General features: G+C 34.9%; 1 pseudogene; it reads right to left on the bottom strand.

Moving 5' to 3' along the window:
• Positions 1-3,069: 3,069 nt before the first annotated feature.
• LOC123246459 lies at positions 3,070-8,202 on the bottom strand (annotated as a pseudogene).
• Positions 8,203-12,905: the final 4,703 nt, after the last annotated feature.

The raw sequence follows: 12,905 nt of genomic DNA, 5'->3' as shown, positions 1-12,905 counted from the left end.
TTGGACCATGGAATCTCAACACAGTGAATTCTCATTAACTGAGACTTCTGGAATCTGCCTTCCAAGGCAACATCCTTCTGGCAAATGCAATATGAATTTTGGAGTATGAATCAGACATTAAATACCCTGTGATATCCAAGTCTGCAAAAGTCATAACTGTCCCTGTAAGTATAATTTCTCTATCTCTTGGCAACCCTGAAGCACCCAAGGTAGAGGAATACTTCGAACAGGATGAAGAATAGGCAGAACAGAAAAATACTTGTCTCACTTTTCCTTTAAGATAGAGTAGTTTCAAAATCAAATCTGAATCGTGCTGTGAGCTATAATTGGTGATCAAAGTGAAATCAGCTGGGGAATTAATCAATTTGAGAAAAAGGTAGAAAGAGTGCACTATGGCATTCTGTGACCTTGACCAAGGCACTTAGCCTTTCTTTGGATATGAACTTTCTGAACTCTAAAATGAAAGGTTTGGATTAAATTATTACTACAGTAACTTTCCAGTTCTAATCATTTCTCATTTCTTTCTTCTTGTGGCACCAAAATGTCTGGCCAGTTATTGGCCCCACATCTCTCATTCAACTGATGGGTATGAAGTATTTGGTTGTCATTTTCAATTGGTGTCACTCTTGCAGGAACTAGTAAGCAACAAAAATGACCATGATTTTTTTATTTCAGTCATGTGATATTGGACTCATTAGGAAAGAAAGACTAGAGGTGATTGGTGACGAAGGCCCTGGGCAACTCTGACATGAATAGATTCAATTTAACCTGAAAAACATTCATTAATTGCCTCCTATATGTGCTAGAGCCTGGGAATTTGGGGGTGGCAATAAGATGAACCTTAAAACATAGTCCTTATAACTGAATTAGAAGAAGGAGGTAGACAATGTCAAAACTTTCATAATAAAATAGAATATGCTAAATTTAGAAGGCTACAAACTGTAGGATTAAAAATTAATAATACCAATACTCCAAGGATTATTTCTTATAAAATTTAATAATAGTAACTTGAAGCCAATGAAAAATAGCCTCAGTAAAGAGAAAAGAAACTTCTGGGAGAGGGATCAGAGCCATCAGAGCAGAGATTCCCCTGAGGGTGGGGTCTCCAGTGAATTTATTTCCCAAACTCCAGGTTGCCAGATGAGGACGCAACTCAGAAGGATGCTGGGCAGTGCAGCTCAGGAGCATCAGATTTCCACCTACACAAAGTCAAGGGATATAAAATCTGAAGAAAGAATGATCATTTCTTAAGGGATTTAATGGAAGGATTGTAAGATTACCTATCATCAAGCTCTACCAAGGACCATGGGGACAGAAAGTCAGATAGTGATGGGTAGAATCCTTTTAGTTCATTGTCTCAGAATTTATCTCTAACTAGGAACATAATTACCTTGAGACTTATGCATTTTTCTCACCTGGGTCTGAGAGGAAACCAAAAAAGTTCTAGTTACATATTTTAAAAGCCTTTGGGAAAACCTCTCTCTCGATATTTTGTTTCCATCACCATGTCTTCACCAAGTTAAGTAGCTGTCTCTACATATGTACACAATCCAAAGATTACAAGTTTGCCTGTACATATCTTGTAGTTTGGTCCCTAAATTAGAGCTTTTCTCTTCTCACCACATATTTCCGTCTGTGGTTGATTCACCATGAACTCCTCTTTTCCAAGTTACTTATCAGTTGATGTATTTTTATAGAAACAGTATAGCAGATTGAGAGCCAGCTAGAAAGATCAAGACCTAACTCTCACCTCTCTTAAATGGTGGTTGTGAAATAATTCACTCAACCTTGTGATTTAGGCAACTCTCTAAGGCTATAAGTGGCATCAAAGTTGTCAAACCTGCATTGATATAGGGAGTATTCTGAACCAAGAAATACCTGTGTAAGGGAAATGTCAAGTGCAGTCTCTTTCCTTGTCCTCTCATCTCCATCTCATCTCCATTGTGATATGTCCCATAATTACTCCAGTGGGTCTCATTTTTTCATATATGTGCATATGCACACACACAAATGACAGGTATATAATATACATACAGACATAATTGTGTGCATGCATACATATGCATACATATACACACATAGAAACATTTACATTTAGACTTGACTAACCTTGTTCTTACATATAAGTGCTATAATACTTAGTTATATATATATATATATATATATATATATAGTGTTCAACAAGCATCTCTGATGGAAAGCCTTTTCAGGGCTACTCATCTACCTTTGGTGTCTACTTTTCACCCAACTGCTCTGGTGAAAATCTCTACCATCTCATGCTTGGAATATTGCAATAGTTTACTAGTGAGTCAGCCTGCCTCAAGTCTTTCCCTATTCCCATTCAGATGCTCAAATGATTTTCCCAATTTTTCTTCATCTGACTATGCCATCACTCTACTCAGTGAACTTCAGTGGATCCTTATTGTCTGTAGAATCAAATACAAAATTCTCTGCTTGGCAGTCAGAGCCCTTCATAACCTATCCCCCTCCTACATTACTAGTCTTCTTATTCCCAAATAAATAATCTTCAATTCATTGAGACTAGCCTCCTTGCTAAATCTACAAACAAGACACTCCATTTCTTAACCTCTGGGCATTTTTTTCTGACTATCTCTCATTCCTAGTATGTTCTTCCTACTCATCTCTGCCTATTTCCTTTGCTGACTTCATTCTTTTTATATCTCCAGTGCTTGGAAAAATGCCTGATACATGGTTGGCACTTAATAAAATAAGCGTTAATTGATTTGTTGAATGTGAAATCACTCTTTTTACCCATTTTCTTATCATCATTCTACCTCTCCATATGCAGTCTTCTCCACATTGATAGAGCCTGGTCAACATGTGAGTTGGTGGGTAGATTTGTAATTGACACCATCATCATTTGTCTTTTGGATCATGATTCTCAATCCATGTCTCACTGATGAATGGTGATAGTTAATTATATATCCTTACAATATTTCTTTTTTTTAAACTCAGCAAGAGTTTAATTCATTATTTTGTAAGAGGCAGAATCCTTCTTAAGCTGTTGAAGGTTTTACTAAAATTGTGGTCCAGTCTTAAAAGGAACGTTCACTTCAGTGTCAAATCATTGATTTTGAGGACCCTAAGGTGTTGCCTTTCTCCAAAACTGTGGTTATGAAGCTCAATAAGTGCCTGAATTGCTTCCTCCACTGATCCCAACTGAATGAGTGCCATTTTACCATTTTCTGGAACAATTTGAAGGCTTTAAGTGTACATCCAGCTTCTGGTCATTAACCATAACTGAAGGTGAGATGTTTGAAAGTTGCAGGTTAGCAGATGGTGGATAGATATTCTGGAAGTTTCTAGATCCAGGCTTCTTAAAATGATGTAAAAGACTATTGCTAAAATCCTTATTCTACCTTGGTCTTCTTGGCCCTCATGAGAAAGTTGGACTAACTGATGTTTCGATAGTGTCATGCAAAGCACCTTTCCATAAACTCAAGTGGTTCATGGCTAATTGAGCCTGATTTGCATCTACCGTCTGAACCAAGGCATTTTCTTTCTTATTAAACATAATCTTCCCATGCTGAACATCACCATATACCCCAAACAGGATAAAAAGTCAATGTCTTGTGATAGCATCAGGATTGATGTTGCTGACAAACAGAACAGAATTTCTGGGTACACCAGGAACCTCAGGAATTACCATCTTTCCAGTGATGGCAAAAGTTGTAATGGTCAAAGGACCAAGAGACCAAGAGCTCCAGGAACAGCTGGAAGTGAAAAACCTGTAGTTTGAGGAAATCTAATGACTGGGGTAAATCCATCTGCCCCTGGATATGGTAAAGAAATTATACTAGGTGCACCAAAAGCAGAAGCCATGGTAGGATCAAGGATTGGTTGGCCATCAACAGAAGAAAGGTCAAGGCGAGTGAAATCTCTGCTTTTGTCATTATTATGCATCACATTAAGTCTGGTTAAGTTGAAGTCAATAAGCAGAGTGCAGCATGCATTATAGATATTCTGGCCATACAGAGCCATTTTGGCATAATGTGCATTCAATGGGTCAGCATGCTGAAACAAGTCCTGAAATTGATTGTTCTTTGTAAATGTGATGATCCTCAAGACTGTTCTAAACTTGGAAAAAATCTGAGTGACAGGGTAAAAGAGGTTTTCCACAATTATTCAAAGAAGAAGGCTTTGCCCAGGAAGAACTCCACCTTCATTTCCTGTGGCTTCAGTGAGAGCCAGACTTCCAGACTGGACAACATTCACTGCCTGCAATGCAGCTTGATCTCAAGCTTGATTAGGTAGATTGTCACTCTTTAGTTCTCTGTGATTAGAATATTGAATTTAAAAAAAGGCTGACTTCGGAGGTGGGGAGTAAGTAGAGTTTAGTAGTTCACCATAGTAACAGCAGTTTCCTCAGAAGTCTTTTATAAGAATGCCTGGCTTTTTCCTTTCAACATCTAGAGATTGGTTACCTTGCCAAATGGTAGACCTAATGACCTCTCGTTCAGTACCATCATTTGGAATTTTACGAAGATGAAGAGCGAGAAGGAGAGCAGGGAGATCTATCTCCTTTACATTTCTTGCTGTCATTCCCATTGGAGTCAAACTGCTCATGGTAAAAGGCCCATTGGTGATACCAGAAGAAAGAAGCTCATTTGATCTCTACATTTTCTAAGCTGAAGTGATCTGGGGGCTGTGGGGAAGGAACACCAACTCCAACTCCACATCTGTGGCTTTCCACATCAACACAGCAAGATGTGACTGGTTAGTTGTACCAAAGTGGAAAGGGAAGAAGGGGAGGGCAAGAGAACAGAAGGTGGAGGACTCACCCACAACTCCTCCACCCACTATATTCCCTTACAATATTTCTTGATTTATTGTTTGTGTTTATTCCACTCCAGCTTTTTAGACAATAGTCAAGAAAATCTCACAATTTCACCAAAGAATGGAGTAGGATATAATTATTTTCTTTTGTTCTGCTATCTTGGGATTATGACTTAAATTTTTTTTGACAACTCTAAGTGCCCTTTAAAAATATATTTATTTAGGATATTTTTCCATGGTTATATGATTTATGATTTTTCCCACTCCTCTTCTTTCTCCCCTCCTGGAACTGACAAGCAATTCCACTGGGTTATACAGGTTATCATTGTGCAAAACCTATTTCCATGTTATTCATATTTGCATTAAAGTGATCTTTTAACATCAAAACTCCAATCATATCCCCACCAGACTACATCATTGATTATATGTTTTTCTTCTGCATTTCTATACTGACAATTCTTTCTCTGGATGTGGAGAGTATTCTTTCTCATAAATTCCTCTGGGTTGTCCTGGATCATTGCATTGCTGCTGGCAGAAAAGTCTATTACATTTGATTGTGTCCCATTGCATCAGTCTCTGTGTACCATGTTGTCCTGGTTCTGCTCACTCTGCATCAATTCTTGGAGGTCTGTTCAGTTCACGCAGAAATCTTCCATTACTTTATTCCTTTCAGAACAGTAATATTCCATCACCAACATATACCACAATTTGTTCAGCCATTCCCCAATCAATGGACACCCCATCATTTTCCAATTTTTTGCCACCACACAGAATGTGGCTATGAATATTTTTGTACAATTTTTCCCCTTATTATCTCTTTTAGGTACAAACCCAGAAGTGGTATGAATGGATCAAAGGGTAAGCATTCTTTTAAAGCCCTTTGCCCATAATTCCAAATTGCCCTCCAGAAAGGCTGGTTTAATTCACAACTCCACTAGCAGTCTAAGTGTTCTTAAAGTATTCATTCATTTACATATTTGAGTGCCCACGTTCTACTATCATCAAGGCTAGACACCTGTGTGTGTACATGAGAGAGAGACAGAGAAGTGGTGATAGAGTCAGAGATGGAGAAGGGTAAATAAGAATTTATGTCCTCATGAAGCTTATACATTAGTTTATATTCTATTTTCTAGTTTTATTCTCCATGAATAAAAATGATGTTTTTATTCTCTGTTACATTTTAAAATCACCTCTGTTGCTTCCTTCTCCTCTATTTCCAGGAATCAGCAGCTTGCCTCAAGGCTCCTCTCAAATAGTTCTTTCTACATGAGGCCTTTTTCTATTTCTCAGTGCTTAGAACATTTCTTTCCATTCACCTGTCACCTCCAGCCCCCAAAGAAAAGGCAAGCTCCTTCCTTTAGAGAAGAGATCATTTGTCTTTATTATCTCTGTACTGTCAAGAACAGAATACACACTTAATGAATGTTTTGTTGAATGAAGGAATAAATGAATGAAGAGGAAAAACATATTGTTAAACGTTATGGTTAATTTTGTTCTATGGAAAAATAAAACACTAGCTTAAAAATTAAGCCAAAGAGTTAGTCTTGGGGGAAAAAGATGAAAGTGAGACATTGTGGAGAGGAGGATCCATGAGCAACATAAACAGTTCTGGAATAACACATTGCTAAGATCCACAAACTCATTCCTTATACTGAGTCACTGACTTTCTGGTGACATTCATGTGTTATCTAATTGTCAAAGGAATAATTTCTTCTCTGGCTTCAAATTCTGGATTCCACAGTGCTGATTGCTAATGAAATAGGGTGTTGGGCAGGAAAATTGATATAGAGGGGAGTGAATATTAGACATTTTGGTACTTTAGAATCAAAATTTGGCCTGAAGGAGAAAGAAAGAAAAAACAGCACTAAACAGTTCAGTCTAGTATTATCTAATTTCTACACTGGAAATTGGCAAGAAAATACTCTTTCCCAAATATGTATTTACACACACAAATTTTTAAATGCCTATCAAGCCCAAAGTTCTTACATAATGTCTCCCAGGGGAGAAAAATGCTGAGTTTGAAAAAAAAATTACAATACTTTGTGTGTCTGATTACACAGAAGATACATGATTTATAAACCCAATGAACCAAAGAATGGGGTGGGTTTTTGTCCCCTTTTTTCAGTGTTTTACAATGTCAAAAGAACCTGGAAGAGGCCTTTTGTTTTTCCTTCCTGCTCCTATTAAGCCACACGTCACAAAATAAACTTTGTCTTTTTTGTTCTGTACTCAGTTAATCAAAACAATCAGCCATGTTGTTTTTTATTTGACTTAATGGGTAGTGTATTCTTTTTTTTTCTTCACACTCACCCTCTTATATAGAGTCTTTTCTTTTGGCCTGAATTATGACTGGTTGGGATTCTTATTTAGTTTTGTTGAAAATAGTTTTAATAGGAAGTGGAGTAGAATGGAAAATATCCTGAATTTGGTGAGAGAAGACTGGAATTTAAATCCAACATCTGCTACTTTCTACATTGTATGATCTTGGGAAATTCACTTAATACCTTTGGGATTCAATTTTTTCTTGCTGAAAATTTTATGGGGTCAGGGAGCAGGCATAGAACTCCATGATCTGTTCTATAAACAAAAACAAGGTAATGTAACCAGGTTGGAGGAGGAAGGTGTTGGGACAGGAGATGGTAAAATATTATTTTGGGCAGAGCAAGTATTATTAACAAAGGTATGTTGAGGGATACAACATTTTCTAGATAAGAAATTAAGGGAAGATAGTATCTAAGAATTTTAGGAAGTCAGATCTAAAAGGAGCCTTTAGAATCTATTCAATCCCTATAGATGACTTTACTGAAAACCAAAAATGAGGACTTGACTTCCTCAAAGTCATGCAATTAGCAGCACAGCCTGAACTAGAACTTAGAACCCTATACTTTATACTATGCCACAAAATGAGAATTAGGTTTAATGAGGCATCATGTTAATTTGGCTATTATAGGAAAAAAGTAGGAGAACTGGAATTAAGAGATAAGCCTTCAAATTCTGTCTCTACTGACACTCACTAGATAGGGAATTGGGGTAAACAAATCCATTTCCTTGAACCTCAATTTACTCATTTTTAAAATAAGGATAAAATTCACATTGCTTGCCTCATCATATTATCATGTGTATTTCATGGAATAATGAAAATAAAGCACTAGTAAATCTTCAAAGTTCTAATATAATACTAAACTAATTTTATGGACCTGTGATATTATCCCTCACTGATATAAAAAAAATGTTTCTATCAGTGTAAATTATCTCCACCCATGACATCTTATATTCTTTTAGTTTATATCTATGTGTTCTTCTAAATCTTCCATAGAAGCTGTACTCATCACCTTCTAGGTATTTTTTACATTTCATGGATACCTCTCCACTAAGTTTCAAAAACTCTTCATTTGATTCTTCCATTTTCATGAAAAAAATATATCTCCTGCCCTTTGTGGCTACACTCCTTGAAAAGACCATCTATCCCACAGGTATTCATTTTCTTCCTCTTGCTTTTTTCTTAATCTCTTACATTCTGACTTCTGATACCATCATTGCTCCAAAACTTCTCTCTTCAAAATTACTGACAAACTTTTGGTTGCCTAATCCAATGGCCTTTTCTCAATCCTCATTCTTCTCAACCTCTGTGCTGCCTTGGATAGTGTTGATCACCCTCTTCCCCCTTTTTTTTAATGGTATTTTACAACATTGTTTTCATGTAAATTATTATTGGAAATAGATTAAAGCCTATTTGAGACTAATATGTATCCTTCCATTATGTATAAATGGAAATTTTGAACCTTGGACTTCATCCCCCAGAAGTCCCTTAGTATTTCCCAAAATTCCCTTCAATCTCTCCTGCGTCTCCACGTTTATGTAGTCACATTTGTATAAATTCTGAAGCTCTGCTTCTCTTTCTCTTTTTTGCCTTTGTAAGCTGGTTGGGTTAGTACCTTTTTAGTTAGCTTTTTTTTGTTAGTTTATTATTAATAAAAATTTCTAAACTATACTACTTAGTTCTTGTATATTAATTTTAAAATCCACATTTACCTCCTTTCAATTGTCTGCAATACTGATTCCTCAGAGACAATTATGTTCCAAGATTTTTAAGTTTTCTACACTTAAAGAATATATGCATGTCTTTACTTTGTGTTTGTATATGGACTTATACGTGTATATATATGTATGTCTATATAAATGGAACCCCCGTATCTGTGAGTGATACATTTCAAGACCAATGGTAATTGGCTAAAACCATAGATACAAGCCAATACCTGCTGACCTCATATATATGTGCTTTCAGTTGCTGCTCCTACCCCTTGACTTACCACTCCAAGGCCTCCCCACACCTCACCCCCATTCCACACAAAAAGACTGGGAAAAAAAGTGAAAATAAAAAAAATGAAAGTGGAAGAGATGGTTGCTAGGGGTGGAGGGGACTTAGACCTTTCTGCAATAGACTTGCAGTGTTCTGAATGGACCACAGATAACTGAAACAATGGAAAAATAAGGGGATCTTACTGGATATGTGTGTATACATACATTGTATTCATATACATGCATACTTACAAAGCATATATATGTATATACACATATATGGTATGTTTATAGGTTTTTGCTTGGAAGCAGTCTAGAATCATTAAAAACACAGTACAGTTTCCCAGATGCAATCCAGTCTGATTTCTTGTGATTTTTCAAAGCTTAGCCAAAATCAATGTTTATCTGTAATGTCTGACTCAAATAACATGTTGTTGTTCAGTTGTTTCAGCCATATCCAATTTTTTGTGATTCCATTTCTTGGCAAAGATATGGGTGTAGTTTACCATTTCTTTCTTTAGCTCATTTTAAATATGAGGAACTGAGGCAATCGGGGTTAAATGACTTGCCCAGGGTTACATAATTAGTAAGTGTCCCAGGCCAGATTCTAAGTCAGGAAAATTAATCTTTCTGACTCCAGGACCAGTACTGTACCCAGTGTGTCATCCAGCTCCCCCAGTAGACATAAATATGTATCCGATTTTTTATTTGACAGATTGTCCCTCCAAGAGCACATTGCAGTTATTTTTAATATATTAGATTTAAATCATTTAAATAATCATGGATTACATTGAGGAGATTTTTCATTTTTCTGGAACTTGATGGAATCAGATCACAAATGGGGACATCTTAAAGCCTTTACATTAGGGGTCACTCTTCCATTTGCATCTCATACAGGATATCTTCATTGACAATGGTGAAAAACTTTAAAGAGCATGTACTTCCCTCTTATGTCTTCCTTCGTGGTAATCATTAGGGAGATATTGAGCATTCATCATTGATCTAGCATTTGGCAAGGGATTTTTATGGTTTTTTTTTAACGTATGTGAATGAGAGTCCTTAATATCAGATAGCCATTAAGACTACATTCTATTTAACAAGTCAAACAATTTATAAATTTTAACAAACACAGAAAAATATTATATTTTTTTAACTTTTCAATCAATAATATAGCTTCAAATAGGTTGCATGGTGTATAAGATCATATGTAAAACGCACTTTCTTATCTCATAATTTTATTAAGATTATTATCAAAGTATATATAAATTTAGATGAATCTTAGACTATAAATATGAAGAGATCTGAATCACTATGTAGACATTTTCTCCACAGCTTTCTAAAATTAATAGTATCTGCCTTGATTTTTCCCTTTTCTATATAAAACAATAATTAATTGCTTTCAGGACTATGACCTCCAGCATAGATTTCTTAGCGAGTTCTTGGTTTTGCCTAGCATTTTTTAGGACTTTACTTAAATTTCAAGTTGTTCTTATATCACAAAGGAGACTGAAGTTTTGAGTCCAGTTCTGGTGATTCTACTGATTATGAAAATAGCTATATGACAAAAAAGAAAATGAGAACTTTTGGAGGAGATGTGGAAAAATTTGGACACTAATATACTGCTGGCAAAACTGTGAGGTGAACCAAATATTTTAGAAAGCAGTCTGAAATTATTCACAAAGAGTTATTAAACTGCATATATCTTTTGATCCAGTAATATCAGTATCATGTCTGTTTCCCAAGGTGATTAGGAAAAATGAAAAGAACCTGAATGTTCTAAAGTATTTATAACAGTGTTCTTTGTGATGGCAAAATACTGGAAACTGAAGGGATGCCCATCAATTGGGGAACAGCTGAACAAGTTATGGTATGAGTGTGATGGAAATACTACTGTGCTATTAGAATTGATGAGCAGATTTATTATACTTAATCTAAAATTTGCGGGGGGAGTTAGATTTTGAGCTGTCTCTCTCCCCATCTATCCTCTTTAATTTTTTTTTTTTTTTAGGTTTTTCAATCTGGTGTTTAATCAAAGATTTTAAATGTATTCTTTTTTTATTTAAAAAGATTATGTACCCAATTAATTTATCTCTAATTTATTAATGTAAACATTTAGATATATACAATTTATTCTGATTACTACTTTTTCTGCATATCTGAGTTTTGGCATGTTATCTTAATACTATTCTCTTTAGTAAAATTATTCTTTCTATGACTTACTTTAATCCTCACATTCTTTAAGATTAGTTTAATTAGTCTTCAGTTAATATTTAATACATATTTTCATGGGCCTTTATTAATTCATTTTTATTGAATTATGATCTAAAATGATGCATTTAATATTTCTGCTTTTCATGATAAAGTTATTATACCCTAATATATATGGTCATTTTTTAAAAAAGCATCATGACCACTGGGAAAGAGATATATTATTTTATATTCCTATTTAGTATTCTATTCTCTAGATATCTGTCATATCTAGCTTATCTAAGATTCTATTCATCTCATTGACTTCTCATTTTTTTGTTAGATTTATCTAGTTCTGAGAGGTAGAGGTGGAAGTCTCCCACTATTATAGTTGTACTATTTCTATTTTTAAATCACTTACCTTTTCTTTCAAAAATATGAATGCTATAGCATTTGGTACATGTTTTTTTCATTATCTATGGAACCTTTTAATATAATGTAATTTTCCTGTTTATTTATTTTAATTAAATCTATTTTAGATTTAATTATTTCTTAGACCATGGTTGCTGCTCTTCCTTTTTTTTTTTTTTAAAAACTGCTGAACCAGAATACATTTTTTTCTAGTTCTTTATTCATGTTTTATCTCTCAGTTTTAAAAGTGTTTCATATAAACAACTTATTGCTGGGTTCTTTTTATTCCATTCTGCTTTCCATTTCTATTTTATGAGTGAGTTCATCCCAATAACATTCAAAGTTATAATTATTAGTTGTGTATTTCTCCTTCATCCTATTTTTCCTCACTGTTTATCCTCCACTCTCTCTCTTTCTATCCAGTCTGTCTCTCTCCTATCCTTCCAAAGTCTAATTTACTTCTGACCTCCGCTTTCCTAATCCTCACACCCTTCTAAGTGTCCCTCTCTTATATTTTCCCTTTGCCCTCCTATTTCTTAATCTTCCTGCCCTTCTAAGAGTCAGTCACTCATCCTATCTCCTTGTTCCCCTGTTTCTCTATAAATTAATAAGGTTTTTATCCAATTAGATATACATTTTAGTCCATCTTTCATCCAGTTCTAATGAGAATGAAATTCCCACAATATCCATACTCCTTCCTTCTACTGTAACTGATCTTACATTCATGTGTCTTTTGTTCTGAGATAATTTGCCTCATTTTATCTCTCCCTACCCAATTTTATTTTTTAAGGATAATTCCATCACACTCAACTTAATTCTAAAACTTCTATTTGTACATTCTTTCAGGTTACCCTAGTAATGATAATATTCTTATGAGTTACAGACATTTTTCCATTTAAGAAGTCACAGATTAGTCTTATTAAATCTCTTCTAATTGTTTTTTCATGTTTACCTTTTTTACATTTCTCTTGAAAACCAAATTTTGTGTTCAGTTCTGGTCTTTTTACACAGGAATACCTGAAGGCCTATTATGAAATTTTTCCTTTTGTAGGATTATGCTCCACTTTGCTAGGTAAGTTATTCTTGGTTGCAAATCCAGGTCCTTTGCTCTTTAGAATATTATGTTCCATGCCTTTTAGTTTTTTTTAATGTAGAAGCTGATGAATCTTATGTTATCCTAACTATAGCTTCATAATATTTTAATTGTTTCT

The sequence above is a fragment of the Gracilinanus agilis genome, chromosome 4 (genome assembly GCF_016433145.1).
Source record: "Gracilinanus agilis isolate LMUSP501 chromosome 4, AgileGrace, whole genome shotgun sequence".
NCBI lineage: Eukaryota > Metazoa > Chordata > Mammalia > Didelphimorphia > Didelphidae > Gracilinanus > Gracilinanus agilis.
The sequence above is the reverse complement of the archived record's forward strand: the minus strand, read 5'-3'. Positions and strand labels throughout refer to the sequence as shown.